This window comes from Ctenocephalides felis, unplaced genomic scaffold (genome assembly GCF_003426905.1).
Source record: "Ctenocephalides felis isolate EL2017-DRISC unplaced genomic scaffold, ASM342690v1 CF-g0.4_SCAFFOLD_01170, whole genome shotgun sequence".
NCBI lineage: Eukaryota > Metazoa > Arthropoda > Insecta > Siphonaptera > Pulicidae > Ctenocephalides > Ctenocephalides felis.
Genome location: NW_020537324.1, coordinates 16394519 through 16414122, shown reverse-complemented (window position 1 = coordinate 16414122; position 19604 = coordinate 16394519). Strand labels below are relative to the sequence as shown.

Below are 19604 nucleotides of genomic sequence, written 5' to 3'. Positions count from 1 at the left end.
AGTAAATATTGTACTCAATTTAAAATATTGATGCAACATTTTTATAATTCACTATTAAATATGTTATTATTATTTTTTAACTTCTCGAAAAAGAAGTTTGTTTTGTGAAAAAATCTGATTTGCTAATAAATATTTTGTCGAAGTGGAATGAGATCAAAGATCTATATTTCACATATATCCTATGCTACAATCTAAACGGTAAAGGATACTTAAAAGGTTTATTCAGCCGAAAAATGCAGAATAAAATTACGAATAAAATGATATATAATTCGACATGTGTATTCATATATTTTTCTTGAAATTTTCCAATTTTTTAAAATTTTGGCACTGCAACTCGCCTATAGGCCAAACCGTTTAAAATACCAAGTTCTGATATGTGGAAGAAAAACTAAGAATTTTGAGACGATTCTAACGATGTATAATACTTTATACGGTTTCTTATGAAAATCTCAAATGTTGAGAATAGTATAAAAATTCAGTTTTCCTTTCATTATAAAAAAGTTATAAATGTTACAGGGTAATTTGTTTTAAATACTGTCCGATATATATAAAACTAATTGAAAACTTTAATTGTATTTACTCATGCAATTATAAAATAAAAAATAATAATAAAGGGACTGGGATTTGAACCCCAAAATCAAAATTAAAACGCTGTGATGTTAACCATTACACCACCAAGATATATAATGGTATTGTAGCAACTCACTATCTGTATTGCAGGTATAGGATTCTAGAACTTTCTAGACTGCTATGCATGAGCATGACTCATGATGCCACAAGCCCACAAGTAACGCCGTGCGTGTCAAAATCACGGCGTCCTTAATGCAAAATTCTTAATTATAGTATGTTTTAAGATACTAGTTTTGCTGGAAATAATCAAATAATATTTTCAATTATGTGTAATGTGTAATAGTGTTATAGTGTTCATTGTTTCTAATGTGTGTAATGTGCATTGGCGCGAAATATATACCACAAACAAGTTTAGTTAACAATTGTTTAGTAAGCATTGTCTCTGAAAAATATACAATATTTCATTTCTTTGTTGTTACTTTGGATTAAAATACAAAGGTTTGAAAGTTCAACTTAATTTTACGTCATCTGATTTGATTTGGGATGGATAGATTAAGTAATAAGTTATGTATATCTAACATAACCTTAGTTTTAATAGACGAATTCTTTTTACTATTGGTGAGTATAATACTTAATTATGCGTTTATGCATTGTAACTAATAGCTATTTATTTTTAGAATAATTACTGCTAACTACATTATTATTAGTATCTCTCTAAAATAATCGGAAACTAGCTATTCGAAATGTCAAAATTTGCAAGTTTTCAATAAAAATGGTAAGAAAAGCAAGATAATTTTATTTTTCTCACAAAGGATTTTTATATTGATCAGGAGTTTAAACACATTGAGAAATCAGTTGTACATATTACGTGAAATATAATAAAATATAACATAATAAAATATAACATAACCTAATCTTTTTGAGTGAAGACATATCTGAACTTTCATATTTATAAAAGGTAAGACAATACTTGTTATAATATAATTATATGTCTCTGCATTTAAAACATATTCTTATTTATTTTCAGGTAATATTGTTGTAAGCGCAGAAAATAGAGAAACTGGTTTGCTTAGTAGTAAAATGTTATCGAAAAGTTTTTCATCAAAAGTTTGTAACTAAATAAGTTGTAGAAAGGAAAGATATAAATTTTGACAGAATAGTCATAATGTTTGATTATGATAAATGCAATGTGGAATGTCAATAAATCTGTACATTTGCATAGCAAGATTCTAGACTATGATATGATGTCATTATTTTTTAAGGTAAAAGTAGACAATCTCATTTTAACGTTTTCATAAATTATTCATATTGATAATATATAATGATATATTATAAATTTATTAACAAGGAATACGAGGTTTCAGATGACAATACAAACTTGGACAAAAATATTTTGGGGTTATGATTGAAAAAGTTTCCCAGTCACTGTTCTAGACGATAAGATAATCATATCTAAATCATTTCTAAAGGAAAGAGTTAAGTCAATCCTATTTTACAATCTCATTTCAATGCTTTCATAAATATTTCATATTGAATAATAGATATAATAAACAAGGAATACAAGTTTTAAATGACAATGCAAACTTGGTCAAAAATATTTTGGGGTTATGATTGAAAAAATTTCCCAATCACTGTTCTAGACGATAAAATAAATTTCATAACCTCATTTCAATGCTTTCATAAATATTTCATATTGAATAATAGATATAATAAACAAGGAATACAAGTTTTAAATGACAATGCAAACTTGGTCAAAAATATTTTGGGGTTATGATTGAAAAAATTTCCCAATCACTGTTCTAGACGATAAAATAAATTTCATAACCTCATTTCAATGCTTTCATAAATATTTCATAATGAATAATATTTATATTAACAATGAATACAATATGTTCAGATGATGTACAGTGTTTTATCGAATGACGATGTTATAAATAGTTAAATTAATTTAATTTTGTTGCTGTTATTCGATTTAAATTGAGTATATATGTATGTCTATCTGTATGTAAGTAGATGTGTATGTATGTGTATACGTATGTATATATATGTGTATATATCTGTGTGTATATGTATATAGATATAAATATACAAGTTATGAATTAGCAAACAATATTATAAAACTGTATAAAGCCGATTGGCGTATAAATAAATAAATAAATAAATAATTTACTTGATATATATCAAATGTAATGTAGGTTTCCCAATGACTGTTCTAGATGATGAAATAAATATTTCATAATGGATAATAAATATATTAACAACGAATAAAATATGTTCAGGTGCTGTACAATATTTTATCGAGTGACGATGTTGTAAATAGGAAAGTTAATTTGCCTTTGTTATTGTTATAAAAAAAAAATACTTGATATGTATTAATAAATATCCATTAAAAAATAATCAATATTCATGACACTTTTGTGTTTTATGAATAATCATATTTTTAATGCAGTTATATATTGTATCATTGTTTATATTTAATAAATGAATTTCCACAAAAACATTTTTAATAAATTTACGTTAATGTTCATTTCAGGTGTTTTATTGTTAAATAAATGATATTGATTTATGCGTTATATTATTTCAACTTCAAATTTTCAAATATTTGTGTAATATTTCAACATCAGTTATAAGTTTCAGAATAATTCAATAATTAATAATTCTAAATGTTTACCAGCTCTCTGTCTAATTGTATATTACCTTACCAACATTCAACAATTCGTAGGCAACATTGGTTCCAAATTTCCAAATATAGACCAATATAGACCAATTGTTGGTTTACCTATATGGCCTCAATATAAAAAATGTTCAATTTTTATGACCAGCCGATATTGGTTTCAAATTTGACCAATGTAGATTTTATATGCTTGTAGATTCAGACCATATTAATTTCTACATGGGTAACTGTAAACACTATGACTTTGATCAGAAAAAATTCTACGCAAAAAACTGATTTTGTGGACTATTGTAAATGTACTAGTGTTGAGCGGGGCACAAAGCTCCAATTTGACTTTTACACTCTTTATAAAATAATAACTAAATTATTTAACCATGCGAAATAAAAATTTCACGAAAACATTTCTTACAATTGGAAAGATTATACCGTATTGGTTTTTTTGAGAAATATTTATCAGCAGGGATAGAAGTACTATTAATTGAATTTATCTTTTGTAAATTGCTTTTTTTAACATAATCTACTTTTTTATTAACTATTAGAAAATAGTACATAAATATAGTAATATTGTTTATACCTTACCTTTTTAAACTGAAAAAGGTAAATGTAATAGTATGACTTTGATCAGAATAATTTTGTATTGTCAAAAAATTAAATTAGAAACTACTGTAATCAGTTTCTAATTAGCTTATACCATGCCTTTTTTACAAAATTTCGGTAATTTTTTTTTAATATTTTGAGAATCTTAAGAGAAACCTTGGGAAAATACGTGTGGACCGGTTCTGTGGCGTCTGAAGCGGTCAAAGAGCCGGACCGCTCAATCTAAATATTTTGCATTTTTTGCCCGTTTGCGAATTTGTTTCGTTTTGTTGATGTTTTTTTTTGGTAACTTAAACAGGATTCGCGTGTTCTTTTCCATCTATAGCCGGGTTTTCCAATTGCGTCCGTATTGATCTACAAATAGCCAAAAAATGCGGCCTGATGACGTCGAACAATAATCTAAATCGCAGATTATGATATCATCCTGCATTTATTTAAATTAATTATTATTTATAAGTGTGGTGCGAATGTTTATTATGTTTTGCTACGACATTGGAATTTGGTGCAATTTTATATATTAATTACAATTTTTTACGTAAGTTTTATTTTGTAAACAAACTGGTCAATCAACCTGGATGGGAATTAGTGAATGTGAGAATTTTGCAGAAGTCTGTTGAGATATTGTTGTAATTCTTAAAGAATCATTGTTTTTATCCTCGTCTTTCTTTGTTTTTCTCACAATCTTTATGGATGTTTTTTGTACTATAATTGCGCTTTTAATTCTTCATATTTTTGGCCACCCAAAATGCATTCTTTTGAGAATCTTCTAATTGTAAGTTTCTCTTTTATTTATTTACTTTACTGAAGCTGAAGTGAGACTTATTAGTATGAAAATACTCATTAAAAAATTACTTTTTCCACGCCTCTTAACAAATTTTTATTTCATTTTATTTTCAAAGATATTCTAGTTTGAGGTTCTTATCTTGTAATTTTCAAATTATTATTTGGTTGCTTGGTGCATAATTTGCTTACAACTTGATATTTTCTACTTGTAAACATGATAAGTAAATTAAAATTAGCCCCCCCCCTCACTTTTCGCCACTTGTATATTTAGAACCTAAAATAATGATCAAATTTTTGGTCGAAATTTTGGTAATTTTTTTTAAGAATTTTTGGACCACATCTACCCCCCTTGGTTAATACGTGGTTATATTTAAAATTATTCCTCCTCCTCCACTCTTTATCAAGCACATTTTAGAACTCAAAATAATGGTGAAATTTTTGGAATTTTTTTGAAAAATGTTGAACTTTTTTAAAAATTTGGGTAACATTTAATTAAATAAATGTAGCATCTTACTAGACCTTCCTCCCTCACCTGATATTTTGTGATCTTTTTTATCAAACCCTACCTTTTAAGACTCATTTGATTATTAGACGCTCCCTAAGAATAATTTTTACCCCTTTTATCTACCCTGATAAAATAGCTTATTTAATAACATTTTCGAATGAGAATTTTATTGTTCATTGCTAATTATAAATTTTCTCGACATTTCCAGTCATTCAGTATCGCTTGACACCAAAATAGGAAAAAGTGTGTAGGCATCGTAGAAAAAGTGTCTAAGCCAAAATTTGACTTTTTGTCGACGTTGCATAGATATCAAAGACGATAGATGAAACTTGAGAAGGATTCATGTTGATTGGGTTTGTGTGACAATCTGTCGAGCAGTTTCTTCACAAATAATAAATACATTTTTTTTTATCCGGATTTTAGCCAAAAATACTGAACTTATATTAAAAATCGAATAACTGTGAAAGATATCAGTTGAAAATTATACAGATTGAAGATCTTAGAGTGAAGAAGAAATTATGAAAGTTATACACTCAGGTTAATAATGATTTTAGGCTGATTTTTATAAATTGAATATACCCATAGATTCTAATTAGATCTTTTTATTCATTCATAATCGATTATTAAAAATGCTTAATTAACTCACACTTGCTATAAAAATTCGCACCAGTCGGAAGGTAATACAATTTTCATACGAATTACCATTCAATAGAGGATTGCTTTCTTATTTAATAATTCTATTGTATTTTGCAAATCTTTGTGTTTAAATTATATACAGTGTATTGTTGTAAACCAAATACAATAGAGGTTTGAGTAACTTGCATGAAATAACATATAATAAAAATGAATTCATAAATAAAATATGTGATGCGCGGTGTGATTTTTAAAAATATTGTTATGCAGGCACCTCATTCTCATGGATATTTCCTTAAATTACGAAACTGATATGGACAATTGGGTAATTGAGTATTGCATGTCGATTTATGTAATTGTAGATATTAATAATAGTAAAGAGGCATAATTGACTTTTAAACTTTGTTAACTGGTATGTATTGGATCTAACTTTATTAACATCTAGAATAGCCCAACCAGAATAATTAAAATTTAGAAGAAGTAGATCCACACACATTGGAGAATCTAGGAGCTTCAAATTATGAAACTGATATGGACAATTGAGTAATTGAGTATATATTGCACGTCGATTTATGTGATTGTAGAAATCAATAATGGTAAAAAAGATTAATTGACTTTTAAACTTTGTTAATTAGTATGCATTGGATCTATCTTTATTAACGTCCAGAATAGTTCAATTAGAGTAATTAAAATTTGGAAGAAGTAGATCTACACACTTATATAAGAATCAAGGGGCTTATTGTAACAAGGATAAATATCAACAGACGTTTTTCATTAGGATCCTGAACAATATTAAAATAATTTTTGTCTTTATTAGACATGTAAACCTTTCTGCATAATATTGTCAATTCTTGTGATTGCTAAATTCTTCAAAAAGTTATCTTGATCAATGTAAAAAAATCACATCTGGGGTTAATTGAAAAAAACCTTGGTAACTAGTTGTAAGCTCATAAAAAAGATTAATTGTGAAATAATGAACAATACTTGTAGAATTATTTTAACTTGATACAGAAACAGGTAGAGCTTCTTTGCAACTTTGGTAGTAAAAATAAAATCAGTGGATCTCAATATTAATTTAAAAAAACTATTACAACAACCACCTAGATATTACAATAGATCTCCTATATATTACAAATAATCTATTAATTGTTATTGAACTCAGATTTAATAATAAACGTTCTCAGTACAAGTGTTATATTGTTGATCTTATGACAGAATAAAATAGAGTATGTGTAAAAAAATTCTCTATTTCTATGATCTTTTATATATTAATTATCTATCAATAATCATTTAAATCTAATTTAATATAAAAGGTGTTTTAAACACATTACCTAATTTGTTTTACTCCTCATAAGAAATACCTTTTAATAATTTTTAATATTATATTATTTTTAAGAATTTTCAGTTAATTTTGTATAATGTAAAATTTCGTCACAAGTTCAATTTCAATTTCATACTGTAAAATGCAGTATTTCATATATTTCATTTTAATTATCTATAAGAATAAGTGTAAAAACATCAATAGAGAGCATTGATTAAATTATTATATTTGCACATATATTACCGATTCTAATAATATTATATTATAAAACAATCAAGAAATGTTTTTTAATGCAAATATCCTGAACTAATAAATTTTCTGACAAATCATGACCTCAAAAATGATTCAAAATTTATACTAATCAAATGCAAAATTTCAAGCTAATTAGATAATTACTATTCAATAAAAAATAGCACATATTGTCCATGATATTGTAACATGTATGTCTTCAAAATTTCAAGGAAATTTAAGTTTCAATAACCTTTAAATTTCACTTCCGCGATACAAGCTGGGGATAGATTGATAAAAAGTATATATTTCGCGATGTTAAGAAACTAAACATATAGAATTTATTTATTCATGGCTTTACATACTCATAAAAATATAAGCCATGTCCTGATAATATGTTTTTGTTAAGTATTAACTTACGACTAAGTGTTATATTCCAATGATTTATCAGTATCACCATTTAAGCTATCTCACAAAAAGGAATATTTCATAAATGAGGCTTATTTTCATGCAGGATATTTGTGAAATCTGATACTACCTTATGATTTTAGTAATGAAAAAATATATAATAAAATTTCAATATTAAAACAACTTTGAAACAAAATACTTCCAGCAATTATAGGTGTATGTTAACAAAAATGTATGCATACACTTTTACAGATGGAAATTTACTGGATGAATAAAAATCTTAAAGGCTCCAATAGTATCTTCATTCACATACTTGAATAAAGATGGATAAAATATAGTCAGGGAATGAGAAAATTATTATAGAAAAACATGGAAAATTTAAAATGATTTCATAAATCCTCAGAATATTGCAGAAGGTAATCCATGCAATGATGATGCAAAAATCTGCATTATCTCATTAGCGTTGGCAATACCAGAATGCAAGTGCAAATTCGATATTAACATGCCAGAACCAATTCGATATTACCATATATTACTAGCAAGTGAATTATATACTTAATTATATAATTGAAGTTTCAAAGATCAGGTGCATAATTTTCTCTTTTCGTTCGAGGTCCAGTTGCATAGTGACTGGCTAATAAATAAGCTAAAGATGTATTTTAGTCGATTGCATCACATTATGATAATGAAATATCTCATTTAAGATAAATTATGCAAACAAAGGTGACAGTATTAAATGCCAATTGACATAGCAGTGTTAATAAATGCTAGAAAAAAGATGCTAAATGAATCAGCAACATTCATAACTCGACTATTAGGTAAAGAAAAAAGTTAAAAAAATGTCAAAAATACAAACATCCAAATATGCATAAATTTTTGATATGCCATGTAATGAAACACCACTAATTAGCAGAAACTCTAAGTTGAACCAACAGAAAATAGAAAAGTTAAGAAATATGGAGTAGGGTAGGGTGGAGCATATAGGTCCAATTTGTCTTCCAGTAATTATACTGCCTAAAAACTACATGGCAACACATAACATGTATCAAACAAACAACTTTCGATCTATGTTCAGTAAAATTCTTAATTTCCACCTAATTATAGAAATATGTGATTTTACTATTTTTCTAAATTTTGTCATATGTCCCTATTTGCACCATGGACAAGGTAAGAAAGGCAGCCAGAAAGTAAACAGATCCAATTAATTTTAAATATCACCACGTATCACCAAGGGGTAGGAGGGGTCTAAAAATTCTTAAAAAATTGATCACGTGGTTACACATGTTTTGCCTTCTACTTTCAAATAGTATAATTAAAAAAAAACTTTAGTTATTTTTTAGATAATGATGATGGATCTTTTTTATGACGATGATTGATTGATGCACGTCTCAGTAGTAGAGGTTTTGCAATTTATCCCTATAAATTGTTGTATCTCTCCTACTGACACGTACAAATGTATCAATCACTCATCAATATAATGATCCAGTAACATTTTCCGCAGTAAGTCTGTGACCTCTATACAATAATATTACATTGTCGATTTAACAAATCTTATCTCAAGTGCAATTGAAAAAATAAATAAACATAACCCAATTTCATTCCGATAGTTCCGGGGTATCTGGTTATGTCCAGTTTAGGTGATGTATCACTTTTGATGAGAGTTTACGACAAGTCAAATATCAGACGACCAAAGTCCGGCGCAGGAATAAAAGTTAGAAAGAAACAAATGAACTTGAGATAAATATAAACAATAAACACCATTAGACATATACTAATGTACTATCAGATTATGAAAATATCAACAATCATAATATAGGCGCTGGTTAATAAACAAAACGTTCAACATTCACAATATCAACATTTCAGAACATAACATAACATTTCATAGGCTTTCGTAAATAAACAGTATGTTTGGATAATATTTGATATTCTCCCGCATAAATAACAACACGTGAAAAAACCTAATCCATGTGAAAATACCTATATAATGCTATTTATCGTAATCATAGGTGTTATAATAAACTGGTGATGCAAGGCATCGTGCCTTAAAACAAATTGCTGGTAACAAAAATTAAAATTTTATAAAACAAAATTTGTACTTATTATTAAACGGCTGGATCTATCAAAAATTAATCAGCACGTCTTCCCATCAATACAAATTAAAAGTTTTTTGAATAATTCAAATCGATTGATCCGTCTTTCCAAAATCATCGACGAAAATTTGTATCCAAACGCACACACACCATTTTAAAAATTTCAATTTTGCATTTCAAATTTTCCATTTTCATTTTTGTTTTAAATTACTATGACTTACTCTATAGCAAGTTAATAAGATAAAGAAATTTGCAAATAATTAATAATTTCAAAATTCAAATACAAAATATACAAATGTTTCAAACTACATTTTTTTACATTTTTTAGTGTATTTAGTGCTATCAATTGATTGTTTTTGGTAATATAGCTTCCCTTTCTTATAAATATTTTTCACCTTAACAATTCCTTCTTAATATTTGATGCAATTATTATTACTCTTTCATTTTGGAAACTATTGCTTAAGCTTTCTTTTTCTATAAATATTTTTTACTTTTTACATTTTTTTTTAATTTTGCTAGTATTATTATGAATTTAATATAGCTTCCTTTCGCAATTTCTTCTGTTGATGTTATTTTTATTAATTATTCATTTTTGATAATTTACCATATTTACTACTCTATAATTTATTTTTTTGTTGTTGCGATTTCTTTTGGATAGTTGATGTTATTTTTTTAATATTCGAATTATTCACATTCAATAAACCTTCTGTAAAAAGATTTAAGACATCGATTCAAATAAATTTTTGTTATTTAGCCTACAGGGATTTTTATATATAAAAATTGAGATTAATATTATGTATATTTAATTCTTGAGCTTTCTTCGAAGTTACATAGTAATTGTTTTACGATTCATTAGAATTCTAGCTAGTATTTTAATGCTGCTGTACATTATTTTTCTATATCATTTTAAAACATACAGTTTCACACTCTTTTGCATTTTAATAAGCAATTGAAAACCTTGAAGTTCATTAAACTAACTCTAAAAAAATTCAGTGTGAAACACAAATAATTACACATTACTACGAAGTTGTACCTTACATTTTTTTTCAAATTTGAATCTTTAACTTTTTATTATAACTTGAGAAATACTACGTGATAATTCTAATCATAGTTAAACAATTACTCAGTAAATGTTGTTTTTAAATTATTTTACGTTTAGGAATGTCTATCACAAGGTAATCAAAAAAATTGATTTTAGATAAAAAGTTGGAGTTAAACTAAGCTCGCGCCACTGCCCCTAGGGCAGTACTACCCGTTCATATTGGTAAATAATTGTTAAAGTTCTTAAGGGAAGTATCCGTTAATTTAGAAGATCTCATGAGATAGATCAAGATCAAGTAATTTTGGATATCTTCTTTCAAATCAGAAATATGCATATGTAACAAACATGCTTCGGTTCGTCTATCAACAAATCAACAAAATGATCGTCACCAATTTTCTAAAAACAAGGAAGAAACATCAGATCCACTATTAATCTGTCACATTAACCGTCACCAAAGAAGTTTAAACTTTTAAACAAACCGCTTATTATGACATATCATTGTGCAATGACTGTTTACGTAATTATGCATGGTCATAAGAAGGCACTTGCTCAAATATCAAAGAGCACCTGCTAGATTGCGGTCAAAATGTTAATAAAAATTATTAAAGACATAAATATAACTCAAATTAATATTTAAGTTTGTAATTTGAAAAAATGTATTGTGTTACAAGTCTATAATTTAAAAGAAAAGCGCGAGAATCTACTTTATAATTAATGTTTCTCTGATGATAACTCACCAAACTTTTCTCTTACAGGTATCAACCCGTTTAATGGAAGCCTAATAGTAAAACTAGATATTTATATGTATTATTGTAGACTGTGAAAATTAACATTTTTTATAATACTCAGTGGTGTTGTCGAGCCGGAACGCGCCGGAACGTCGTTCCGGCAAATCATTTTTGAGCCGGAACGCGTTCCGGCAAGAAAAAATATAAAAACATCGCTACATACAGAAAATGATTTAATAAGTAAATTTTATACGTTATTATTCAACTATTTTTTTTAAATGTTATTATTGTAATAAACATACATATATGTGCACAAAATGGGTTTTGTAATAATTTTTATTTCTTTCCTTTTCGAACGAGACTGGAAAAACATGAAAACCGGTTTTAGAACCGGTTTTAGAACCGGTTTTTAAATTTTAGCGTTTCGGCAAAAAAATATTAGCACAAAACCACTGGTTTTATCAAAGTCGTTTTTTACATTCATTCGCATTTCTTATACGCTAACATCTACATCATAGGTTCCTATTCATGTGTTTTTATAGCCTTACGTGTGCCTATACGTTGCATTCTGTACTACACGCCTTACATCTGTACCATACGCTATATTTCATTATATACTCTCAAATCCCTACATTGTATACCGAATACACCTAACCTATATCTACTATATATCCTATTACCTATAATTTCCCTTACACGCTACATTAACCCTACCGAGATTCGAACCCGGGTCCGCCGCGTGGCACGCGACGACCTTATCCACTACACCACCGTAACGCTACAATCAACCGTCTTTTTTCGCGTGTCGTCGCGCCACCTTAGTATTAATTACCTAATTAATTAGAAAATGACCCGCGGAAACAACAGTGCGTCCCGTATTATATTATTAGTGGGGGTACCCGATAGGTAGTGGTTAAGGTGCGCGACTTCCACGCGGAGGTCCCGGGTTCAATTCCCGGTATAGGCAATAGATAGGTAGAGATAATACATAGGGCGTAAGGTAAACCTATATAATATAGGTGAATATATAAATTAGACAGTAGTATTTATAAGAAGTAAAAGGTCTGTAGGTATATAATAAGTTAATGACGGTATAAGTATCTCACGGTATGATAGATAATATATATCTATCGATGATATACAATAATATAATATAGTATGATAAGGTAATAGGTTATCTATCATATTATTAGGTTAAGTCTTATAAAGTATTGTAATAAATCTTGAGTACTTTTATATCATAATTAATACCTGTAGGTATTAATGAATACAAATAATACCAGAATAAATATGATTAATGTCATTGAAGAATATAAATTATGTACTCAATGATTCCCTCATACTTGTACAATTTAATGCATAGGCTAGCTGTGTATAATAGAGTTAATTATATAAAAAGTAAATAAATTAGATTTGTGAGTTCTTATCGAAATATATCAAATTTTTTGAACCGGTTTATGAACCGGATTTTAAATTTTAGCGTTCCGGCAAAAAAAATATTAGCACAACACCACTGCTTATGACCCTATATTGGTCTACTATATTGGTCTAGTACAGTGACTTTAAAGATGAAATTGAATTAAATCTAATTATTTTTATGTGGTAATTGATAAGCAAGCAGAATTAAAGAGTCATATGATCATTGGATTAGCACTTCTCAACTACGTTACCATTTAGAAAGCAACCCAATGGTTATCCATCTCTATACTATATATATTTATGAAAATTTTTGCAATATTGATAACAAATTTTTAACTTAGTAGAAGCTATATTTACCAAAAAATATTTTTGATTTTGTGTTAAATAAATAGATATCACCACCGCCTCTTAGTCAAGGATTCCATACTGATCAAAGCCAGGCGCTTACCATAGCACTACGAACACCCATAAATATCAAATGTTTTTAATATATTTATAATACACTAAAAGTATTGACAAAATGCCTGTCCAGTATAGATTTTTTTACTTGGATTCTCAAATCAAATTAAGCTTAATATTGAATGGCTTCAATTTCCTAGAACTTATTATAATTCTAGAAAAGACTTCACAATACCTTTATTATAAAATAATTTATTCTATTACGCCTTAATTGTTCAAAATATTAAATCATGCTTCAATTTGTGTTTAAAATGAATATTATCTTTATTAGTTTATCAAAAATGCTGCTCGCTTCCCTAATTTGAGCGCGTGCAGAAATCATTACAATTTCATATTAGATAAATTTAATAAATAAACACCTATTATAGAAATTAGTCATTTTCTGACGTGCTGTAATGCATTAGTCTGGAAAGTCCAAATTCCACGGATTTCATGTTGATAATAATCATTTACAAAAGCATAAAGACGATTAAACAATTTCAAGGTTGCCAAAATTATTTGATTTTTAGTGTCCACATCATTGAAATCTGACTAATAGTACGAACAAACATTTCTTTACTCTAAATTGTTGCAAGGTAATGATGATTTTTGCGACTTTCAAAAACGTTATGACAAGAATAGTAAAAAGGTGTAAATATTTGGCTTTGGACAAGTGTAATAAAATATATTGCAAAAAATTAAGCACTTTATTACTTTGCGAAAATAGAAGTCTTTGGTATTTGCTTTGAATACAAACAATGCAGTTCATTGATAAATTAGGTGATAAAAGATCATGCAAATTAATATATGGAAATGTAAACAAAATGAAAACAATAAATATGAAAAAACTCCATAATACTAATTTGGATACCCGACTAAAGAAGTTTTTCGAAATAGAGAAAATTTCAAGAACCTACTCTAGATCTAAATAATTTGGTTAAGAATCAGAGTCTACAATCAAAACAAGAGGAGTTACTATACCAAATCTGTGAAAGATAAGAGTATAACTGTAGTTAGATCTATGGGTCTTGAATCATAAGTACCAGGTTCGATCACCACTTGAGCAACCTGATATCAACAAGTAGTGACATCGAAATATAGATAGCAATAGGTTTCCAAGTGAAAATAGCCATTATCCGGCATTGATGCTCCAATGATAAAATTTGATAAGGCATGTAACTGGTAAACAGAAGATCTCTAGCTTCATAAAGAACAATGAATGAATACAAAAAAACAAATCACATAACAAAAATTTGATAAATATAGAAATTTTGTTGCTTTTGTAAAACATATTACAAAGCATTTTACAAGAAGAGTAAGCGAAGAAAGGACTCTACTGAGCACAATCCTGAAAAGAAAAGAAAACTGGATCGGACCCGTTCCGCAAGAAGAGTGCCTCCAGCACGACATTGTTAAAGGGAAAATGGAAGGGCTGAAGGAATGGGAAAAGAAGAATGCAAATGATTGATGCGCAGAGAAAATAGAAACTTAGTAAATTGTGTTTGTTTCTTATAGACTTGTAAGACATAATCGGTCTGCGCGCCTGTTTATGAAAAATGAGATTATTACCCGCTATTGCTTGACATCAAGCTGTTCGTTGGGGGTATCAGGGTAATCCCTGACTGCACAGTTTGACTACTTTTCTATGAAAGCTATCAGAATCACTGAATATCATTAAACAAGGACATTAGGTTTCACTGTTATGGATTTCAATGGCAATTATTTAATAGTAGTATTTTCAGTAGTTACGCCTCACTAATGATAGTGCTATTTTAAATTATCATTCTACATTTGTACGTACCATTACACCTACCAATTACGTAATATTTAATTCGTAATTCGCTTGTAAATTTTTATTAATCTACGCTGTATCGTAAAGTAACTTTGGCTGAAGGTCAGGCTTTGTTTACCAACAGGATCCTCCGGCGCGGGATAATATCTTATACGTATTACAACAATATTGACGGTGGAAAATTATCATTGTGATCACGAAACGGAAAAATTGGAAAGCTACACGATCTTTAGTCTTACTAGATTTTATTTCATTGTTTGATAATTGAGATTATTTAAATATTTAAGGAAGATCTTGTTGACGATGAGCTAATGTTTATGTTTTGATAGTGCATACATAGTTGTTATGAATCGACGAACGAGCTAAAATTTAATTAAGTAATAATGCATGAGTATAAAATATAAATTACAGATAACAAGCATGAGAAAAGTCTGCCGTGCTCATGCTTTGATGATGACTAAATTAATCAACAAACTTTTTACTATATTTTATACTATGTTAAAATTGATTGGCATCTTAAGTATTTCAGGATAATTGGTTGTCTGAGAAGTTGAAAGTGACAATATTGTAAATTTTTGCGTATATGTTGTACGATTAAATACACATACGCAATAAAAAGTAAAAGTAGTTAAAGAAATTCTAATCGTGTATGATATTCTATTGGTCTTTTCATCAAATTCTGTACATGGTATTTCAATTTTCAACTTAAAATTCATTCTGAATCTATAAATATTCAAAATTTAAGAGAAGATTTATATGAAAGTTATGTATGTCCTAAAACGTGTTGGCTTACGTTCTTAGTAGTAAAAGCTTCGAGCTTTCAACCAAGTTCCAGGTATCCAAGTTCGACAGTCTGACAGCCTAAAATCAAGCAACAGTAGTGATATAATGACACAATTCTCTTGAAAATATAGATAGATTTAATACATATTCCTGTCGTATCCCAGGATTGATGCATCAAGTCAAAATTATCAATTTTTGAGAAATTCTGACAATAAAGTTTATAAAATAGAGATATGCCAACCACCACTTTCTAAAACACGTATGTTACCTTCAAAAAAACGATGTTGTTAAAGAGAGTTTGTACCACAAAAGCTTACAGAAATGTTACGTTTATTCAAAATATAAAAGATACATTTTAGACAAAACATTATACACAAAATTTATATGGGGTGATAAATAATCTAAAGTTTCGAATAACCTTTATTAAATAATATTGAAAATCTTATTTAATATATGCAAATCTACAAAAACAATATTGTTTTTCTCTCTTTAAGTTCTCTCACATAACATATTTTGGAATTCCTATTGGCTTTTATAATGTCAATGATCCCTGATCCTTATAGATATTTATGGACACCCAAAAAACATATTAAATACAAATTTAATTCTTACCTCCTATGGATTGGCTCGACCCTACTTTGTTATAAGAATGTCTATACACAAAATCTGCGTGGGTTTTAAATATCTTATATGGCGATAATAATGCGTCTATCTGACAAATTATTACACAATATGGAAAACAAGTTGATATGTTTATAGAAGTCCATCAGACACTGCCTGTAACTGGTTTTGCTCTACAACTACTTAATTCCAGTAACGAATAACTGAAATTGCTCTTTTGTTTACATGGTCAACGCGTTCTATTACCGTTCTGCTTAATTTGTATTCGTATGCACTTCTTCGAAAGACTTATGATGAGTTTCAATAATTTATTAAATTAATGATAGATTTTAAATATTCATGATTTGACTAATTTGATGGGTTAATCTGTTTGATATTGCGTTGGCGCTATGTCGATCACGCTTTTGGAGCTGAATTATTGCCACATTTATGCATGGAGGATCAACAACAACAAACCGTACGCGACGTAGTAAAAATTAAGGGTAAATAAATTATAAATGAATTAGGAATAAAAAATCTGTGCCATAATTGTTGACATGACATGGGATATAAATGATTCTATATTGAATTAATTTAAATCGTGACATATGTTAAAATTTGTTTGATACAAAAAACTTCAATGTGAAATGCATTAACAAAAACTATTAATGGTAGTCTGCCTGAAGGCAGGTCCATGGTGCAGGAGCCACCACAAATAAATGATTATCTTACCCTTCGTCGTCTATTATTATCATTACCACTATTTTCCCCTCCCTCTGTACACTTTTTTCCGAACTTCTGCTTCTATTCTTCGTGTAATAATCTCATTTTTTATAAACAGGCGCGCAGACCAATTATGTCTTACAACAAGTCTATAAAACAATTTACTTCTAATGTCGATAATGTCAACATCAAATTTTAACCCCTAGGCATACTCTAGTATATACAAATACCTATGTATAATTATTTATTATAATTACTTTAGAAACGCAAGATTGAGTGTTTCGTGCACACTCATCAATGTTTTTCTCCTCCTTCAAACCAGGTACGGTCTATGGTCTATTAGGTACTCGTTCTTACGTATGACTACTATTACACATATTCTTACAATCACAACTTTTTCTCACTTTATTGCGGTATAGAGAAGAATTTCATAGTAACATTATAGTTGAGCAATGCCAAGACAAACATATGTATATCATTCAAAACGATTTTGGTTCAAATAAGATGTCGAGAGAAATTTAAGTTAAACTTAACCCATTTAAAATTTCGTATTGTTTATTCATATTATGAACTTGCATAAGCAGTTTCGATCTGGACTTGTAAAAATTATGCAATTGCGATTTTATGGCTTCATAAATATAATGTCAATGGTCAGTGATCTCTCGTTCGAGATGTTTTCGTCGCGAAATCATAAGAGGCTTAAATTTGGCCAAATTTAAATTGAAATATTTAGAAAAAAATAATGTAAAATTGTTAAATAAAATGTATAATTAACGAAAATAGACAAATATCCAGTATCTTAAATCAATTGATGAAAAACATAACTAATTAATTTTATATTGTTATATAATAAGTCTAAGATAAGCCTTGGAGATTTTCTTCGCAAGAAGTATTCTTTATAAAATTAACCCCATTAATTCAGTTAGACAAGGCTGAAGACCATATTATAGTCTCCTTAGACTGCCTGTCTAAGTGTCAACTTGTCTATTTTATACGTGCCTATCTGTTGATCCGTTTACCGGCCTACTTGTCTACCTTGTCTACCAAGTCGACCTGCCTACTTGTCTACTTTTCTTCTTGTCTACTCATCTAACTTGATACTTTTATACTTGGCTACAAGTCAACCTTTCAATCTGTCAATCTTCCTATTTGTCTACATCTCTGCCTGTTCACCTGCCTACCTGTTATTTCTGTATCAATATTTTTATTAATATAAGAAACCATAATAATGATTTGTAATAAACATTTCAAACCACCAAATAGCAAGTTTTTTACTCTGTTCTCTGCAACTCCTAAACCTATGGACTTACCCTCGCAAAATTGTAATCAATTTTTCACTCAGTCAGTACAAGTAAAATGTTGTTTTAATCATTCGATTCGAATGCTCTTTTGCACTCTTTACTCCATACATCCGAAACAGCTGAACCTGCCTATACCAAAAACTAATTAGCACCTCTAATATCTAATATCCCCATCAATAGGAATCGAATGTTTTTTGAATGGTTGAAACGTGATTTCAAAATCGTGGACAAAAGTTTGCATCCACACTGAACAGACACACATATATCCATTTATCCTAATTGTAAGGTACGATATAATATTCAGGAGACCTTGAAACATAAAGGTATGCAACTAAATTCATTTTCGATTACTTGCGATTACTATACTTCCCTACGTAAGTTAAAAAATGTGTGCCAAATATTGAAACACCAATTTCAAGAAGACTGAAGAAGAAGTTGCCTAAAGATAATATGGAGGACCCTTAGAACTACCACAACTTTATATGAACAGAAGAGTAGAATCACTTATTGAAGTGATTCTCTAGCTATCTATACAATATTTACCAGATTAATTTATATGTGTGTTTGAAAGTGTGTGTGTATGTGTGTGAGTGAATGACATAAGCCAAATAGCTTATAGAATTGCCCTGTATACTGATTGCTATTGAAAATAAAATTTAAAAAAATATATTTTTCACTTGTTAAAATATTTTCACATCATTTTCCTAAGAGGAAACACGGTACACCGTGTCCATGCACCCCACCATCGCATTGTCTCCAGGCTTCGCGAAAAAATCGTGAGAGTCATCCGTGCAATGTATAGCAATTGCTCCTCAAGATATCTTCAAACTGCAGCAATTAGGTGACCCAATTCCCAACCTCCTTTATAATACTAAAATCTAAGTGTCGATATGTAAACATTTCACAGACTTCTTCGTAAATTCAAACAGTGAAAGCGTCCAAGTCCGAGTCCGAGTGCGTATCAGC

The 19604-nt window shown here is 28.7% G+C and overlaps 1 long non-coding RNA gene across 1 annotated transcript; it reads left to right on the top strand.

Annotated features, from left to right (window-relative positions):
• The first annotated feature begins 1325 nt into the window (after positions 1-1325).
• LOC113368143 lies at positions 1326-2167 on the top strand. The gene is made up of 4 exons (XR_003366351.1): positions 1326-1345; positions 1401-1528; positions 1598-1832; positions 1935-2167. It is a non-coding gene; the product is annotated as an uncharacterized LOC113368143 (long non-coding RNA).
• Positions 2168-19604: the final 17437 nt, after the last annotated feature.